Source organism: Agelaius phoeniceus, chromosome 8, assembly GCF_051311805.1.
Source record: "Agelaius phoeniceus isolate bAgePho1 chromosome 8, bAgePho1.hap1, whole genome shotgun sequence".
In the NCBI taxonomy this organism is placed as follows: domain Eukaryota; kingdom Metazoa; phylum Chordata; class Aves; order Passeriformes; family Icteridae; genus Agelaius; species Agelaius phoeniceus.
In genome coordinates this window covers 1,575,898-1,595,359 of record NC_135272.1, presented here as the reverse complement: position 1 = coordinate 1,595,359, position 19,462 = coordinate 1,575,898, and the positions used below count along the sequence as shown (strand labels likewise).

The window sequence follows — 19,462 nt, the reverse complement described above, 5'->3', positions numbered from 1 at the left end:
CCTTGGGCACCTGAGCATGCTGGGGGGGAAGCTCAAACTCTGCCCAAAGCCCTGTGAGACAGGGCTGGTCCCAGCTGGAAGAGCTTCCAAAGCATCTGTTCTCTCCCAGCTCCTGTGTGGGCACGGATCCAGCCCTGCAGACACAGTGTACAGCAAAGCAAGTTATCTGCTGCAGCACGTCCAGAAGAAAATGTCTCAGCACCTTTGTGTCCCAGATATCTTTTATGAAAAATCCTTTCCTTAGGATTTTTCCTCCTGAGAAGCTGAGAAGCCTCAGGAACAAAATGTAAACAATGATTATCAGCTGCTGTGGAATGCAACAGGTGGATCTTTGATTGGCCCATGTTGGATGTTTGTAATTAATGGCCAATCACAGCCCAGCTGGCTCAGACAGAGAGTCCAGGCCAGAAGCCTTTGTTATCATTACTTCCTCTTCTATTCTTAGCTAGCCTTCTGATGAAATCCTTTCTTCTATTCTTTTAGTGTAGTTTTAATATATTATATATCACAAAATAATAAATCAAGCCTGCTGAACCATGGAGTCAGATCCTCGTCTCTTTCCTCATCCTAAGACCCCTGTGAACACCATCACACCTTTGTTCTGCAGGATGGTGGAAATCTTCCTGTGCTGGGAATTGTCCCCTGATTTTGGTTTACCATGTGTTGATGGTATCTCTCCCAAAGGAGTTGGCTTCTCTTGAAAGCTCTGGATTGGTAGGAATCTTGAGGGCTGCACAGTTCTTACCTGCTCCCTGGAGCCAGGGCCACAAATGTCCCTTGGTGTCTGGAGCTCACTTGACTGAAGATGCCCCACTGCTGAGGCTCTGTCCAGGAGATCCCTCTGTTTTCTTCTCTGCAGGGGTCTGTGAGCCCAGAGAGAGAAAACAAATGCTAATTAACAGAGAGAACTACAACTTGGACACATTCCTGTGCTCCTCACTCTTGGTGCAACGTTCCTTTCTTGCCTCTCTTGGACTCAGCCAGCAGTGATATCTCCTTGCTGTGAGTTCTCAGTGCTGTACAGGGATGGAGTCAGGGCAGTTCTGAGAGCTCATCCCCATTCTTTGAAAAGGTCACTGTCTCAATGCAATGAACCTAAAGAGGAAAGAAATGCCCAAAGAGCAGAAATCCCCAACCATGTCACATGCAATCACGGAGAAGCTGATGGGACAGAGCCATGTGGTTGGAGTATGTGTATTGCACTCTGTATTGTTAATTTATTGGTGCTGAGTATTTCAGCAAGCAACTTCCAGGGCTTCCAGGACTGTCCTGGACAATGTGACCACAAATTGTTCACCAGTGCCACTTGTTCAAGAAAAGCCTTTCTGAACAAGCCCAACTCGGAGGCTCTAGCTGGTTTATTTTTGCCTTTCAGCTGCTTCCCTCTAAGTTCCTGTGGGAGAAGTTTCCCAACATGAAGAAGGCCAGCAGTGGCGGGAGTTTTCTACCCAGAATTGGCCCATGTGTAGACCTGGGGAAGACTGGTCCAAAGGTAGCCTTTTCCTGCTCTTCTCCTTTCTGTTTGATGGGAAGTTTGAAGAGGGTGTGTGCTTGTGACAGGCTTGCCTCCAGCAAAATACCTGAGTGTGCAGGTCCTGTTGTCATTGCAAGCCGCTGTTAGAGGTGGGCTGGGAGTCCTGATCTGCACTCAGCCAACACAAATAAGCTCTGCTGAAGCTGCCTAAGTGTAGCTGCCATTGCTGAAACAATGGGGGGAAGGCTGGGGACACAAAGGCACAGCATTGCCATGTGCCATTCTCCTGCTGAAGGAGCCACCTCTTGCTTTGGTGTGGTCACCATCAAATGCTCGGGGTCACAGGATTCCCTCTGGAGTGGCAGCGTTGGCCTTGGAAGGTCGAGGACCTGCAGGAATTACTTCAGCTTTAACGAAACAAATTGCCTTTATGCTTTGGGCTGGAACAATGTGTTGGGCCCTGAGGGGGTGTTAGATTTTGCAGGCTGCCAGATGTACAGGGGACTGGCCCTGGGGAGAGGGGAATGGATGTGCTTTATCTGGATCAGTGCCTTCTTGGAGGTGTGTTTGAAGCTGCTTTTCTGGCAGGACTGGCTCAGTAGAAAGCACAGTCCCAACGGGTAGGTGACTGAGGTGGGCTGTTGTTATGAATGAGGTCCCTATGTGTCTAATTTAATAAACCAACATTAGAATTTAGCAGCAATTTGAATTGAGCAGCAATTTTATATGAAATCATGCAATCAAATATAATCAAGCAGATACAAATTAATTTGGCAGTGGTTTGGATAAAGCATAAGCAAAACCAGTCTGGATCCAGGGGGGTTTTCTCACCCTGCCTCCCATTCAAAAGATAAAGAATCCAAAGACAACTTCTAGACTGGATGCTAATACATATTCCTCAATAATTTTCTGTCAATCTCCTCCTATTTTTGATTCTTGAAATCTATGTCACTGTACTGGACAGTGCGTGCTCTGCTTGTTTCTAAGGGGTCTTTTGGTTTTGGTGGTCGCTTCCCACGAAGGCTTCGCCTCATCATCACTGTCCTTTGAACCACCCCACAAGCTGCACATGCACCCCAAGTCTTGTGTTATAGAAGCCAGCATTATATTCCAAATAGAAGCCTTATGATTTCATCGATACCTGGAATCATCCCAATTTTGTCCATTTCAAGGCCGATTCTTTAATTATCCTGAGGCCTATTGCCTTTTGGGATGTTACTTATCTCAAACTACATCCTGCATCCTGTTTTCTCATGAACATCTGAAAACATCTGTTTTGTGTCACTAATTCCATATCCTTTTCCTCTATTACTTTTTAACAAATATTTTTTAAAATATTTAAAATATAGTTACAAGTGTTAGCACGAATCAGATTCATCTATCACACTGTTGAGCAAGAAATTGGCAGCAAGAGCCATCTAAGACACTGGTTAAGGATTGCCCAGACAGAGCAGGGGAGAGTTTTCTCCAAGCAATGCCTCTGCTCCAGAATCATTTGCTGTTGTTTTGGGCCCGTGGGTCCGCCTTGGCGGCGGCGTTGGTCCCCAGCTTGCGTTTTTGAAGCCGTCCTCCTTCCTCGGCCTTAAGCTGGGGACCTGTGTTGTGGCGGGCAGAAATTTTGGCCTAGTTTTTTTTTTTTTTTACGGGCCCGGCACCTGATGGAGAGCCCCCCGGACTGGTCCTGGGCGAGGCGGCAGCGCCTCGCCTACCTCGGTCGTGGCTGGATCGACTGAGATGCTTCTGCCGGGCGGGGCTGGGTTTGCCATGCCGGGTCCGTTGCTTTTTGTTGAGGCGGGCGGAGTTTGGGGGGGTGCCCACCAGGCCTCCGCGGGCCTTTTTATTTTTCTCTCGCGGCCCTAAGCCACGGCACCGAGAAGCGTCGCGACGAAGGCGCGAGCGGGATGCCAGTGGGTCCGTCGTGGGGAGGTAGTGAGGAGCGTACCTCAGCCCCCTCCCCAGGCCCCCGGCCCCGCGGCCCCCGTGGCTAGCACGGGTCATTGCGAACGCGCCTCCGTGTGCTTTTTTTATCGTGCCGTCCCCCGGCTTTTTTTTTCTGGAAGGGAAAGCCAACCGACGCGAGGCTGGGCAAAAGCCGGTGGACAATGGCGCCAGGTCGGTGGAACCTTTTCTCACACGCTCGGCAGGGTTCCCCGGGCCGGAAGGAGGGGGGGGGCCGCCGAATCCCCTCCTGGCCCGGCAGGGGCCAGTCCAGTCCCGCCGTTGCCTAGCCGAAAGGGGAGCCGTTGTTGGCTGCAGGCGGGTGGCAGCACCCCCCACGTTCCTCTGCTGCCGCGAGCGAGCCGATCCGCAGGTGGGCTGGGCGGCCATCGCTGTTGTCCCAGGACCGTGGCCGTGGGGCCCTGGTCGCTGTTCATGCAGCTCCTTCCCGGAGCTGCGCCTGATCGATGTGGCTTTTCGGGTGGCGTTGGAGAGGGCCCCCGGCGGGCCGGCTCTCCTTCCGAGGCTTCTCTGTCACAGGGAAGCCACGGCGGGGGGGGGTCCGGTGCTCAGGCAGGGCAGTCTCCTTTCCAATTCGCTTCCCGTCGCAGGCGAGGTGTTGCCCCTCCCGCTGGCTTGGGGAAGGGCGTCTTTACTGTCCTGAGCTGTCTGACGGCTGCATGGTCCCGCGAGCCTTGAGGTGTCCTTAAAAACCCACGTGAGGTGCTGGTGCCGGCCCCGGTCCGGGTAGCGCCCATGTGGGTGCCGGCCGCAAGCAGTGCCAGGTGGCGGTGCGGCTGGAGCTGAGCCCCGAGAAGGGGGAGAGAGGCGAGAGAGAAAAGACAGAGGGCAAAAGTGCCGGAACCCGATGGGGCGCGGACGCAGGTGGAACAGAGCCCGGTCCGTGCACTCCTTCGCCGTTCCGCTGCCTGCTGCAGAGCGAGCTGCCCCGGCTGAAAAGGGGCCTCGGTGTCCGGGCCGCGCCCGCCTCGTCGGGTTGCTGCCTCCTCTAGCACATCCGGTGCGTTCTGCATGGCCCGGTGGCTGGACGCGACAGGACGGGGTTTGCTATCTGTGAGCGGGGCCCCGCTCGGCCCAACCTCACCAGTGGCCGGTCAGTGGGTGGTTTTTTTCGGCTTTGGTGGGGGGGCGGGTCAGCCCCAGCCGAGCCCCGTTCCGCGCGCCGCGCCCGTCATTTCGAGTGCGAGGCCGAGTGTTGAACCGGGGCGCGGGCCCCGGGAAAAAAAGAGAGAGAGAGAGAGAGAGAGAGAGAGAGAGATGAAGCCTCGCTCTCCATCCAAGTGGTAAAAAGCTGCGCAGCAGTCCCGGCTCCTTGCCCGCGGTGACGCGGGAAGGGCCAGCCGCTGGGGTCGGCTGTCGCCGAGGGGCATCCCTCGTGCGTGGCGCCGTTCCCCATCCCAGGCGACGCTGGGCCGCGATGCAGCCAGCCACCGTCCCTGCCACCGGCGCCCGTCACTGCCACGCTGCCGCCCGCCGCTGTGTCTTCGTCCGCGATGCTGCTCCCGCAGGTCGGAGCAGCTCAAGAAGCCCGGGGCGGTCGGGGTTTGGCGCGGGGTGGGTTCGCCGGTGGGCTGGGTGCGTCCGGGCGCTCCGTCCGGGTGCTCGTGTGACGCTTTGCGGCGCCGCCGTGGGCAGCAGCTACCTGGTTGATCCTGCCAGTAGCATATGCTTGTCTCAAAGCTTAAGCCATGCATGTCTAAGTACACGCGGGCGGTACAGTGAAACTGCGAATGGCTCATTAAATCAGTTATGGTTCTTTTGGTCACTCCTCTCCCGCTCCTTGGATAGCTGTGCTAATTCTAGAGCTAATACATGCCGACGAGCGCCAGCCTCCGGGGACGCGTGCATTTATCAGACCAAAACCAACCCGGGCCCGCCCAGCAGCTTTGGTGACTCTAGATAACCTCAAGCCGATCGCACACCCCCGCGGCGGCGACGACCCATTCGAATGTCTGCCCTATCAACTTTCGATGGTACTGTCTGTGCCTACCATGGTGACCACAGGTGACGGGGAATCAGGGTTCGATTCCGGAGAGGGAGCCTGAGAAATGGCTACCACATCCAAGGAAGGCAGCAGGCGTGCAAATTACCCACTCCCGACCCGGGGAGGTAGTGACGAAAAATAACAGTACAGGACTCTTTCGAGGCCCTGTAATTGGAATGAGCGCACTTTAAATCCTTGAGCAAGGATCCATTGGAGGGCAAGTCTGGTGCCAGCAGCCACGGTAATTCCAGCTCCAATAGCATATGTTAAAGTTGCTGCAGTTAAAAAGCCCGTAGTTGGATCTTGGGATCGAGCTGGCGGTCGGCTGCGAGGCGAGCCACCGCCTGTCCCAGCCCCTGCCTCTCAGCGCCCCCTCGATGCTCTTAGCTGAGTGTCCCACGGGCCCCGAAGCGTTTACTTTGAGAAAATTAGTGTTCAAAGCAGGCCGGCCGCCGGCATACTGCAGCTAGGAATAATGGAATAGGACTCCAGTTCTATTTTGTTGGTTTTCGGAAATGGGGCCATGATTAAGAGGGACGGCCGGGGGCATTCATATTGTGCCGCTAGAGGTGAAATTCTTGGACCGGCGCAAGACGGCCTAGAGCGAAAGCATTTGCCAAGAATGTTTTCATTAATCAAGAACGAAAGTCGGAGGTTCGAAGACGATCAGATACCATCGTAGTTCCAACCATAAACGATGCCCACTGGCGATCCGGCAGCGTTATTCCCATGACCCGCCGGGCAGCTTCTGGGAAACCCAAGTCTTTGGGTTCCGGGGGAAGTATGGTTGCAAAGCTGAAACTTAAAGGAATTGACGGAAGGGCACCACCAGGAGTGGAGCCTGCGGCTTAATTTGACTCAACACGGGAAACCTCACCCAGCCCAGACACAGACAGGATTGACAGATTGAGAGCTCTTTATCGATTCTGTGGGTGGTGGTGCATGGCCGTTCTTAGTTGGTGGAGCGATTTGCCTGGTTAATTCCGATAAGGAACGAGACTCTGGCATGCTAATTAGTTACGCGACCCCTGAGCGGTCAGCGTCCAACTTCTTAGAGGGACAAGTGGCGTTCAGCCACCCGAGATTGAGCAATAACAGGTCTGTGATGCCCTTAGATGTCCGGGGCTGCACGCGTGCTACACTGGCTAGCTCAGCTTGTGCCTACCCTCCGCCGGCAGGCGCGGGTAACCCGTTGAACCCCATTGGTGATGGGGATCGGGGATTGCAATTCTTCCCCGTGAACAAGGAATTCCCAGTAAGTGCGGGTCATAAGCTCACATTGATTAAGTCCCTGCCCTTTGTACACACTGCCCGTCGCTACTACAGATTGGATGGTTTAGTGAGGTCCTCGGATCGGCCTCGGTGGGGTCGGCCACCACCCTGCCGGAGTGTCGAGAAGACAGTCGAACTTGACTATCTAGAGGAAGTAAAAGTCGTAACAAGGTTTCCATAGGTGAACCTGCGGAAGGATCATTACCGGCGGGGCTTGGCCCCGGCCGCGTTGTGCCAGGCCGTCTGGCTGGCCGCATGCGCGCGGTGCCATTCACGCGCCCGCTCCGTTCGCACACTCGGCCCCTGACCGCCGGCCCTGGTCAGCACCGGGGCCCACACGCCCTTCTCCTTCGCCGCGTGCCACAGCCCCAGAGAGAGAGAGACTGGAGGTGTGTGGCACTTCCGGGCGCGGGCGGTCAGAATTGGGAGAGGCGGGTAAAGCCGCTCGGTGCGGCGAAGTGCGCTACGTGCGCCCCCCACCGTGCACATGGGCGGGGCTCTCCCCACGCTACACCGTGCGTCACGGCTGGGTCTAGTAGCATGGTGTGCTCGCCGCTGTCGCGGCGGCTTGCCCCCCCGCCCCTCACACCAACCCCCCCCAACCCGGCCTTGCACTGGTCTGCCGCCGGTCCGTCCCCGTCAGAGAGCAGGGGCGCGGCCACGGGCCCCGAGCCTCTCGCCGCTGCGGCCGGCACCGCCAAACGCCGGTCACCGGCGTGCCACGTGCGGGCACCCTGGTGCGGCTTGAGTTCTCCCGAGCTTGGCTCTCCTTGGCGTGTGCACGAGAAAGCCGCACGGGTGTCAGGAGGGAGGGGTGCTCGGCACAGCCCCTTCCCGGAGGCGCGCCCATCCCTTCTCTCGCTGCTTCGCCCGTCGAGCGATGGCCGGCCGGCCGTCCGGCCGTGGCACCCATCCACGGCCGAGGTGGAAAGGGCAAGGGAGCCGGGTGGCTGGGGGGCGCCGAGCCACGGCGGTCCTCTTGGGCGCGCAGCACCGGGCTACTGAGGGAAACCCCGGGCTCCAAGAAGGACGTGGCAGCCGTGGCAGCAGATGTTGGGCGCGCCCCCGCTGGTGCACGCTCCCCCAAAGGCAGCAGCAGGGGAGGCACCCCGGCGGGGCCATGCAGGTCGTTTCCCTCGCCCTGGGGCCAGGTACCTAGTGCTCCGCGCCTCGGCGGTCCCCCCAGTTTTTTTCCCTCGGTGTCGTCAAACGCTACGGGTTTGCCGAAAGGGGCCAGCAGGGCCAGGTGGTGGTTTAAAGACTCCGGCGGCTCGGTGCGGCCCGCCGTTGGTGGCTGCGGTGCCGGTGCCGGTGGCGGCAGGCATGCCGGGCAGTGGCCATGTGGGGTGCCACTGAGGGGTGGGGAGCAGCTACTCCCACCGATCCCCTGCAGTGGTTGTCCCATTGCCACCGGCTGCGCTCCTCCGTCGCCATCGTTGTCCCGCTGCGCGCCGCGGGGTTAAACCGTGCCGCGCTGGGGAGGGGCGCCCTGCACCCCCCTCTCCATGGCCCATGGGGGCCCGCTCGCCTCGCCGTAATGGGCGACACCAGCAGAGAGTGTGCCCTCTCTGCCCTTCCTCGGCCACGGGGTCACGGCTACCGGGGCCCACCATCGCTCTCTTTCCTTGGCCCGCCGCCGCGGTCTCTGGCACGCGCGGCGCCGCTTCCAGTGCCTCTCCTCCCCTCGACGGCCTTTTCTTCTCGAACGCGCACCTGCAGCGCCGTTGTCCGCTGGCCGTCCCCTGGCTCGACTGCCCACCCGCTGGTGGGGGCGAGCGCTCAGCGGGCCCTCCGGCGGCAGAGGCCCGTGAGCGCAGGTGACCCCGTGCCGAGCGGCTGTGGCACCGCTCGATGGGTGTCCCTCCCTGTGGGGACGGTCAGCCGGAAGGCGCCCGCCGTCGGCCGTCCCGTCCTGGGCTCCACTCCTCGCATCCTCCATCACCCTTCCCGGCCGCATGTGGGCCGCAGGAAGGCGCGCGGGGCGGCCACGGGGGCGCTTCTCCCCGCCCGGTCTCCGCGTGTAAACGAGGAGTGTGGGCCTTGCCCGCTGGCTCAGCGCTGTACCGCCTTAAGCCGGGGGCGTGCCCAAGGTAAGCGCCCTGGTGGTGCGACGCAGCAGTGGCGGTCCCGGGAGTGTGGCCCCGGCGGGGCGGGATCTGCCGTCCGGCAGCCCTCGGGCGCTGGCGATGCCGGCTCGGCTATCGGTGGCCCCCGCCTCCGGGGCCAGCGGCGGAGCGCGTCTGCTGGTCGCTCGCCCGCCTGGCAGGGGAGCGGTCTCGCGGGAGGTGCGTCGGTGGGGGCCAGTCCTCGTCACGGGCTGTCTCGAGGGGGGGGAAGGCCGTGCAGTGGGGGAAGAGAAAAGCCAGCCGCACAGTGGTGTGGCGGTGCTCCGCGAGGCCCACGGCTTCGGGGGCCGAGGGAGAGCTGGCATGTGCAGGGGCCGACGGCTGTGCGCCCCTGGCTGTGTGCCGTGTGTGTTGTGCGTGTCGTCCCGTGAAAGCGAGAAGCGGGCGGGCCGCCGTGCCCTCCCGTGTTCCGGCGTGCGCCGCCTGGCCCTCTGCGCGGAGGCCGGGCCGAGCCCGGCCGCCTGGGCCGCCTCCGAAGGATGGCTATTGTGAAGTCGGCATCTCCCCTCGCAGGGGGAGGCGGTCGGGGGCGCGGGCTCCCCCGCCTCTTGGCCGGCCTTCGGAGTGTGGGTTGCTCCAGTTGTTTTTTTTCCCTTCCCGTTTCTGAGTGCTCGTACGGTCAAAGCCAGGTGCGCGTTTGCACGTCCTCAGTGCCAGAGTAACAAAAAAAGGGGACGCTTGGCATGAGCGGTGCCCGAAAGCCAGACAACTCTTAGCGGTGGATCACTCGGCTCGTGCGTTGATGACAAACGCAGCTAGCTGTGAGAATTAATGTGAATTGCAGGACACATTGATCATCGACACTTCGAACGCACTTGCAGCCCCGGGTTCCTCTAGGGGCTACCCCTGTCTGAGGATCGCTTGACAATCAATGGCCGTCCGGGGGCCATGCTGGCGGCGCGGCTGGGGTCGCCTCGCGGGCCTGTCACCTGCGGTGAGCGGCGGCAGCGGTGGCGGCGGCAGCAGTGGCGTCCCGCAGGTGCCCGGAGGGAAGGCAGTCAGGGGTTCGGCGAGGGAAGTGTTTCCCTAGGCGGCCTCGATCCCTACCCTGCGGCCGGGTGAGTGTCATCGTCGTCGCAGTCGTCGTCGTCGTCGCCACGCAGGGCCTTCGTCCCCCTAAAGGCAGACTCGGGGAGCGCTCCCTAGCTCCCCACTCCCGGAGCGAGCCACTGGGGCGGAGCTCATCCTCGCCGGGACCGTGCCGCGGATGCGGTGGCGCGGCGGCCTGGGGAGAGTGAGAGACAGCATCGAAAGGCGCTGCCGAGGGCCGAGAGAGAAAGAGAGAGGAGGGTGAGAAGGGGAGGCGAGGCGCGGGCCTTGCCCGCGGCCTCCCCCCACTGCATGGGCGGCTGTCTGCAGGTGGGTACCGTGGCGGTTCTGTGCCATGTTGCCGCATGCACGCGCAAGGTCTAGAGCGCCGGGGACGGGGGTTCCAATCCCCTCCTCCCTTCGCCTGCCCCCTCCTCTTCTGTCGCAGTTTTGGGGCGCGCCGAGTGGCGCCATTGCTCCTCTCTCTCTCCCCGCCGAAGCCGTCACACGCGCCGCTGCCCGGCCAGTCCTCCCGCGCGGGGCCATCTCCGCCACGCTGCTTTTTTGGTTCTTTTCTCCAGGATGGGGCTCTCTGTCTCCTTGTTGCTCGCTCGCGCGCGCGTGCACTGTCTCTCTCTCCGCCTCCCTCCGGGAGCGCGGAGAAGAGGGGGGGCGGGCGGCGTAGCGGGCGGGGGAGACAAGGCGCCTGTCTCCGTGCATGCCCCCGCGCGCAGCGCAGCCAAGCTTTGGGCTTGTGACCTCATATCAGACGTGGCAACCCGCTGAATTTACGCATATTAGTCAGCGGAGGGAAAGAAACTAACAAGGATTCCCTCAGTAACAGCGAGTGAGGAGGGAAAAGCCCAGCGCTGAATCCCCACCCCGTGGTGGGGCGCGGGACATGTGGCATACAGAAGCCCCCCTCCCCGGCGGCGCTCTCAGGGGACCAAAGTCCTTGTGATCGAGGCCGCCGCCCACAGATGGTGTGAGGCCGGTAGCGGCCCCCCTGCGCTATGGGCCCGGGGCTTCTCAGAGTCAGGTTGCTTAGGAATGCAGCCCAAAGCGCGTGGTAAACTCCATCTAAGGCTAAATACTGGCACGAGACCGATAGCCAACAAGTACCGTAACGGAAAATTGAAAAGAACTTTGAAGAGAGAGTTCAAGAGGGCATGAAACCGTTAAGAGGTAAACGGGTGGGGCCCGCGCAGTCCGCCCAGAGGATTCAACCCGTCGCGTTGCGGTCGGCCGGCGCAGGCTTGGCGGATCCTGGCCTTCCGCCTACCCTCTGTCCCCCGGGTGTACCCCGTGCGCGGGAGCAGGCCGGGGTGAGTGGGCCAGCGCGGGGACCCCCTCTCGGCCAGCAGCCGGCCCTGGCCGGGCGCATTTCCTCCGCGGCCGTGTGCCGCAACCAGCTCCGGGTCGGCTGAGAAGGCCTCCGGTGGGCAGGTGGCCCGGCGCCGCGCGAGTGGCGGTGGGTGTTACAGCCCCCGGGCAGCAGGTCTTGATGAACACCGGGGCCGAGGGAGAGGACCGCCGCTGCGCCCTCCTCCCCCCCCATCGGCGGTGCAGTGGCAGTGGGCGTTGCTTTTCCCCCTCCCTCCCCCTCCCGGGTGGGGGGGGCGGGGGTGGTGTCCCCGCAGTGCGGCATTTCGCGCAGGGGTGCGGGGGCTGGGCCCTCTAGCCCCCAGCGCCGCTGTCAACCGGGGCAGACTGTCCTGAGTGTGCCCCGACTGCGTGGCACCGCTGGGCTGGGCTTGACGGGTTGCGCTCGGGCGCTCGGGGTGCGCGGCAATGTTGGCTACCCACCCGACCTGTCTTGAAACACGGACCAAGGAGTCTAGCACATGCGCGAGTCAGGGGCCGTTGTCAAAAGTCCGCGGAGCAATGAAGGCGAGGGCCAGCGCGCGCCGGCTGAAATGGGATCCCGGGGCGTGTCATGCCTGGCAGCCCGGGGCGCACCACCAGCCCGTCTCGCCCGCCACCCCCTCGCGGGGCCGGGGAGGTGGAGCATGAGCGTCTGTGCTAGGACCCGAAAGATGGTGAACTATGCCTGGGCAGGCCGAAGCCAGAGGAAACTCTGGTGGAGGTCCGTAGCGGTCCTGATGTGCAAATCGGTCGTCCGACCCGGGTCTAGGAGCAAAAGACTAATCGAACCATCTAGTAGCTGGATCCCTCCGAAGTTTCCCTCAGGATAGCTGGCACTCAGCAATGGGCAGTTTTACCCGGTAAAGTGAATGATTAGAGGTCTTGGGGCTGAAACGCTCTCAGCCTATTCTCAAACTTTCAATGGGTAAGGGGGCTGGCTCGCTGGCATGGAGGCACGCCGTGGAATGCGAGTGCTCAGTGGGCCACTTTTGGTAAGCAGAACTGGCGCTGTGGGATGAACCGAACGCTGGGTTAAGGCGCCCGATGCTGACGCTTAACCCAGAGCCCAGAAAAGGTGTTGGTTGATCTAGACAGCAGGACAGTGGCCATGGAAGTCGGAATCTGCTAAGGAGTGTGTAACAACTCACCTGCCGAATCCACTAGCCCTGAAAATGGATGTTGCTGGAGCGTCAGGCCCATACCCGGCCGTTGCCGGCAGTGCAATGCCCGCGGGGGCTAGGCCGCGACGAGTAGGAGGGCCGCTGCGGTGCGCCTCGAAGCCTGGAGCGTGGGCCCGGGTGGAGCCGCCGCAGGTGCAGATCTTGGTGGTAGTAGCAAATATTCAAACGAGAGCTTTGAAGGCCAAAGTAGAGCAGGGTTCCATGTGAACAGCAGTTGAACATGGGTCAGTTGGTCCTAAGTGATAGGCGAGTGTCGTTCCAAAAGGGCGGGCGATGGCCTCTGTTGCCCTCAGCCGATTGAAAGGGAGTCGGGTTCAGATCCCCGAATCCGGAGTGGCGGAGACGGGCGCCGCGAGGCGCCCAGTGCAGTGACACAACCGATCCCAGAGAAGCCGGCAGGAGCCCTGGGGAGAGTTCTCTTTTCTTTGTGAAGGGCTGGGTGCCCTGGAATGAGTTCGCCCCGAGAGAGGGGTCAGCGCCTTGGAAAGCGTCGCGGTTCCGGCGGCGTCCAGTGAGCTCTCGCTGTCCCGTGAAAATCCAGGGGAGAGGGTGTAAGTCTCACACCAGACCGTACCCATATCCGCAGCAGGTCTCCAAGGTGAACAGCCTCTGGCATGTTGGAACAACGTAGGTAAGGGAAGTCGGCAAGCCGGATCCGTAACTTTGGGATAAGGATTGGCTCTAAGGGCTGGGTCGGTCGGGCTAGGGCACAAAGCGGGGCTGGGCGCGTGCCGCAGCTGGACGAGGCACCACGTGTGGGTGAGTGCGTGCCGCGTGGCCCGCCCGGGCACCGGGGTGCGCATGCACGCAGCGTTGACTCTGGACGTGCCGGGCCCTTCCCGTGGATCGCGCTGCCTGCGGCGGGCACCACCTGCCCCCACCTCCGCCTGGCCTCCGCCTTGCCGCAGCCGGCGCCCCAGCGGCGGCCGCCGCCATCATCGTTGCACGCCGCCGCCCCGTTGGTTCCCACCAGCGGGGTCCCCGCAGCGTGCAGCCGGCACGCGTGCGGCCGCGGCCGGCGTCAGCCGAGCAGTTCACGCGGGGGAGGGTCCCCGGGCGGAGTCCCCGGGCCGGCGCCCTGCCTTGGTCAGCGCCTAGCAGCCGGCTTAGAACTGGTGCAGACCTGGGGAATCCGACTGTTTAATTAAAACAAAGCATCGCGATTTTCCCCATTTTTCCTACTTAAAAACTCTTTTTTTTCCAGTTCCTTTGTGCTTGTTTCCACCGAGTTCTCCTCATTTCCAGTGCTATATGGGATTTTCCAGATTTGGATTGTGTCCTGCTCTCTCCTTGGATCCCAGCAAATCCCCAAAAAATATCCCAAAAAACCTGAGAAGTCTGAATCACCACATCACCACTGTCATTAGAGTGTTCCTAGAGAAGTGGGCAGAAAATTTGGGATGAACATTCCCTATCCAGCAGACCCATGAATTCCTGAAACGTGGAGGTGGGAAAAGCTGCTAAAATCGGGATCTTGCCTTTCCAGGAGCGTTTTTGAACCTGGCTTTATTCATTATCTCATTGATGGGCACAAGAGGGGACCAAATAAGACAGGGCCTTAGACACAACTTTGGTCCCTGACACAGACAGGCTCCTTGTCCCACTGCTGGCCTTCAGTGTGCTCAGCAAGATGTGGAACTGCACAGTGCTGTGGAACTGCACCTTCAGCACAGGGACCTTTCCAGCCTGACCTGCCCCCGTTCCTCTGGGTCCGTGCACAAAACACGGCGTGGCAGAGAATGGCAGCAGGGGCCTGTGTGTCCCAGGGCCCCGGATTTGCTTCAGCTCCACAGAGATGCAGGCAAAGTGAAAAAGCCAAACGGTTTATTAATGAAAAGCAAAGCAAAGGGATGAGCTGGGAGGTAAGAAAAGGGAATGGGCAGGGTCTGAGGGCCGGAGGGAGGGAGCTGTCAACAGGCAGGGTGATGGCAGGAGCTACGGGAGCTTCTCACAGGCTCAGCTGTGCCAGTCATCAGCTGTGCCTGGAGCTCCAGTGGCAGTGGGAGATGCTTTGCTCTTCAGTGTCTCCTGGTGCTGTTCTTGGGAAGCTGGTTCACCGGATCCTGAAGAGGCACCTAATTCTTCAGCTCTTCTGGCAAATTGGCTGTGAATATCCAGGTTACAGGGGGATGGACTAGTGTCTTTCCTTGGGACTTAAATGGCTGGAACAGAGAGGAAGAGAGCCACAGTCAGCACCCACAACTGCAGGAATCCTAGGAGACGCTCCTGCCACTGTGTGCTGCTTTGTGCATCATGGACATGATGTTTTGGGAGAGGCTGCTGGCAGGTTCCTCCGTGTCTGATAGGAAACAAATCAAGGGTTGGTTTTGGGAACTGATAATCTGGAAAGCTGTACATGAAAGCCTCTGTGAAAAACACATGTTACAAACAAAATAAACTTGGGAACTTTCTCTTTTCCCTTCTGGCTGACAAAGAGGCAACACAGCTGACCCAGCCTAGGCCTGGCTGAGGTCAGTGAAGAAGTCAAGTCCCAGATGAGAGGGATGAGGAGATGCCTTTAGTTTTAGGCTGAAATCCTCTTGTAAATATAGGGAGAAGGACACTTTTTTCCCTATAAGACATGAAGGTATGATTCTAGGACAAGTTTGAACAGAGACGGAGAGAAGAGTGATGAAGATCCTGTGCCCCCAGGAACAGAAGAAGATCTCTCTTGCTAGAGATGGAAGATGATTTTAGAGATAGATAAAGAGAACCTTTGCCTTTGAACAGCTCATCTTTAGAACAGTACCCCATAAGTTGACACGGCACAGAAACACAGCTGTGGGAAAAGCTTCTGGAAAATGGGAGCGATTTCAGAATTGCAGATTTCCCTGCAGTGTGGCTGCTGTTGATGGAAATTGAGAGCCACGAGAGAACTGCTTTCTTGTGGAAAATCTCCATAACATTAACAAGAGGGACTTTTCTCCTTAAGTGAGCAGAAGAGAGACTCTTCTAGAGGTAGTATAGTGACCCAAATTTTGGTTTTGTCCCTTTACATTGTCAGTGGGAAAGAAAAAGTTGTAGGGGGAGGAGAAATGTTCTGAAGGTTTTGTTCTGATTCTTATTACTCCTTCTTTTAGTTCCTGTTAATAAATTTTTCTTCATACCCTTTTAAAGTTTGGAGCCTGCTTTGCCTTTCTCCTAATCCTATCTCACACAGAAAATTATGAACTACATTCTACTGGATGAACTGGTGATTAACCAGCACGGAACTTAACCACACTAATTGGAACATTGGCCAGGAAATCATCCATTAGTGAACCAAAACCACTACACAGGGGTGTCCCACTCAGCTCTTGCATCGGCCAGAAGAGAGGAGGGGGGCAAACGGGATCAGCCGCAAGACGCTGGCCACGAATCCCCCGGACCAGTGTCCCTGAAATCGCTCGCTGTGCTCTGCCCAGGCCACCCCTCATGCACCCAGGGAGCGAAGGCAATGCAGCTCTCCCGGGCAGGCCCCGCTGTCAGCCCGGTGTCCGCACTCACCCTGACTGTGGGCCCGGAGCTCTTCCCTCTTCCCCCTGCGGCACCGCCCGGCGCTGCCTGTGAACACAGAGCCTGTCACGGCCCCAGCGGCACAGCTCCCTGCCGGCGGCGCTGCCGGGGCAGCAGGCGGGGCTGGGGCCGAGCTGCGGCGGGCCGGGCCGGGAGGGAGCCCGGGCCCGGGGCTCACCGATGATCCTGACGGCCGCCTCCCGTACGGACTCCTGTGGGCTATCCAGGAACCGCAGGGCCCACTGCATGTGCTGGGCCGCTTGGCTCCTGTCCTCTGCCAGCTGCAGAGAGCGGCAGGAGGGAAGGGTTGGCGCGGGCTCCGCCCCTGGGCCGGGCGCTGCCTGCGCCCAGCCCCGGCCTCCCCTGGCCGCACAGGCCTGAGGCGCGGCCAGCAGCCACTGGCCAAGGGCTCCCGAGGGCAGGGGGCAGAGGGCCGGCTGCTGCCCGGGGAGCCGCGGTGCCGGCCCGCAGCCCCGCCGGGCCGGGGCTCCATGGGCACCCGGCTGGGGCCCACGGGAGCCTGGAGAAGAGCCCGCGCGGCCTCTGGCTGCAGCAGCGGGCAGGGGCACAGCTGCCCGGCCCCGCGCACTGAGCACCGCCCTCAGGGGCCTTCTCCAGGCTGAGGCTGGGGCTTGCAGGCCCTCCTTACCAGGCACTCATCAATTTTCAACGGCTGCTCCGTCTTCAGCACCCTCTGGAGATCCGTCTTCTCCCAGAACCCGGCCGCACAATGCAGCGTTTCCCGGGAGGCCTGGAGAGCAGCAGAGACCCAGAGATGGCCCCACAGCCCAGGGCACCGGAATCACATCCCTCTGCCAAGGCCTGGAGGAGGCTGCAGTCCATGAGGTGCCAGGGCAGGAGGCAGCCAAGCCCCCTGCCAGGGATCCAGCAGCATCCCAGAAAACCTCACCTCTTCCACGTGTTGGCTCTCCTCATGGCAGTGCAAGAAGAAGGGGAGCAGGCTCTGGTTCACAATTGTCTTCAAGGGCTTTTTTCCCTCATCCACTACCAACTCCATCATCTTGCGGAAGAGGTAAATGGAGAGCACCTGCACTTGGCTGTTGTCCTGGAGGAAAGGAGGAGGAAAATACTTAAGCATCAAATATCCTGTACTCCTGGGCAAACAGCTGAGAATCCAGAGAGCACAAAATTTCTGGTCAGCAGCAAGTGCCTATGGCTGGGGACACAGAGCCTTACATTGTCAAAGAGTGGCAGGAGTGCCTCAGCCAGCTTTGGGGCAGAAGTGCTAGATATCAGGAGATGTTTTTTCTGGAGCATCTTCTTGAACAGAGAGAGGGACATGCTGACCACCCCTCCATCTGCATCACCCAGAAGCTTCAGAAGGCTTCAAGACACGCTGCGTAGAGGTTTGGCCTGTGTGGGACATAAGGCTGTGCTGGGAAGCCATGGACGGCTGCACCGCCACCACCGCCCTGGCACTGCAAGGCCACCGTGCTGCTGCAGGGCCCATAGGCCAAAGGCCTGAGCCATAGCCCTGGGGCAGGTGAGGCAGGAGAGCTGGGAGCAGCTGCCTCAGCTCCTGAAGCCCTGCCAGCCCAAGGGGCTGCTTTCCACAGCGCAGCTTCAGCCGCTGCCCCCTTCTCACCATCGAGGGATCCTTGCTGAGCACCACGAGGCCTCTGAGGGCCAGGCGACGCCTCTCCCTGCACTTGCTCTGCAGGCAACTTGACATGATCTTCACGACAGTGAGAGCACATTTCCTCAAGTCCAGGCACTGGAGGACCTGAAAGGCACAGGGCAGTGACAGGGGAGCCGGCCAGCAGGAGCTCAGAAGCGCACAGGGCTGGGCCCAGGCAGCAGCAGCAGCAGCACAGGGCACGGGCACCGTCCCAGGCAGCTGTGGCTGTGAGAGGGCAGAGAGCTGGGAGGCAGCTCAGCCAGGCAGCGCTGGCCTTGAGGCTCACCTCCACAAGGAATGCCAGAAAGGGCAGATCCCATCTTGGCTTTTCACTGCTGAGCAGCAGGAGAAGGCGATATGCAACATGGGAACACAGGGGGGTCAAGGCATAACGCATCTCCCTGGCAGGGGGAAAAAAGGCACCAAGACTCTGAGGTGGGGGGACAAACCTCTCCCAGGACTGACTCAGAGAGGTCTGGTCTTTCCCCAGCATCCCTGGAGGGCATGTGGGTGCTCTGGGAGGTGGCCCCTTCTGGGCACCCTCCTCTCCCAGCCTTTTCCAGTCTCCTTGGCCGTCCCTCAGTGACGAGGCTCTGTGGCCCATGACCACAGGGACTGAGTGGGGCACAGGGCACAAATGCCGGGGGCAATGGGGAGCAGGGGGTCTCACCTGGCCAGCAGACCCATGGCATAGTGCTGGGTGTGAGCACACAGCAGCGTGTCCCAGCCACACTTGCACTCCACAGACATCACCTCATCGTCACAGCGCAGTAGGTAGAGCAGAGCCTTCATGGCCTGCACTGCAAACCTGCGTGCAGAGCAAAGCCCAGGTCACACTGGGAGCACTGGCACTGGCCACAAGGGCATGGGAAGGCCAGGAGGACTGGGACCTGTTAAGCTTGCTGGGAAGGCGGTGTTCCTCCTGGCATGCTCTCCAGAAGGTATCGACTTCCTCTGGTGGCATCTGCTGTGTGGTGATGGCAACATGGAAGAGCAGAGCCACAAACAGAGGGTAGAAAGAATGAATCGTTGCCTCATGGTACTGAGGCACCTGGACAATCACCCAGATCACCAGAGTTGCCTGCAAAAGAAGCAGCCCAAGACAGCGCTCAGTGCCGAGGTGTCCATGGGGCAGGGCCCAAGGGCAGATGCAGGAGGAGCAGCGGGCCTGGTGCCCCCTGAGCCTGCCCCTAGCCCAGGGTTCAGCCCAGCGCCTGAGGCATGGAGAGGATGGAGAGCTGCTGGGGGGGTGACCGAGGGGCAAGCAGAGGCCAGTTCCAGAAACTCACAGCCAGGGCAGAAACATTTGTGTCATCCCCATCAGAGGTGCATGCGCTGTGCAGTGGCCAATCCTCCATTACCCGGACCAGTGCTGGCAGCACTTTCTCCATTGTTACTCGTGACGAGCCAATGGTTCTCCATATCATTGTAGCAGCTCTGTGGGATCAGAGCTCTGTGTCAGGGGCATCTCAGTCCCAGTACCATGCCCTGTGCAGCTGTGGGGGCCCAGGTGACAGAGCCCCGGTGCCCTGAGGGGCAGGGAGGGAGCATTGGCAGCAGGCTCGGGAAACAGAGGGGCCCCAGGGTCCTGGGTCTCTCTGCCTGTCTGGCAGAGCCCATAGCACAGGCTGTGCAGGGCCATGGGCCCCAAAGGCTGGTGAGCCCTGAGCTGTGCAGGCACGTGGGCCCCGTACCTGTCACACGTTGGGGCACAGCGCAGGAGGGTCAGCACCACGTCAGCAGGGTGTTCTTCAGCCAGCCTCACAATGTCAGTTTGCAGCCTGGCATCCACAGTGACATGGGACACCAGCCTCTGGTGAATGCTCCTTACAATGGCTGGCACCTGGAGGAGGCATGGGGAAGACTTGAAGCACTGTCTAAGGCAGCAATTTCCCCAGCTTCTCCCAAGAAAGGCTTCCCTTCCAGTCACACTCTGCT

General features: G+C 60.1%; 1 non-coding gene across 1 annotated transcript; it reads left to right on the top strand.

Moving 5' to 3' along the window:
- Positions 1-9,522: 9,522 nt before the first annotated feature.
- LOC129124105 (5.8S ribosomal RNA) lies at positions 9,523-9,675 on the top strand. The gene has a single exon (XR_008534769.2). It is a non-coding gene; the product is annotated as a 5.8S ribosomal RNA (ribosomal RNA).
- Positions 9,676-19,462: the final 9,787 nt, after the last annotated feature.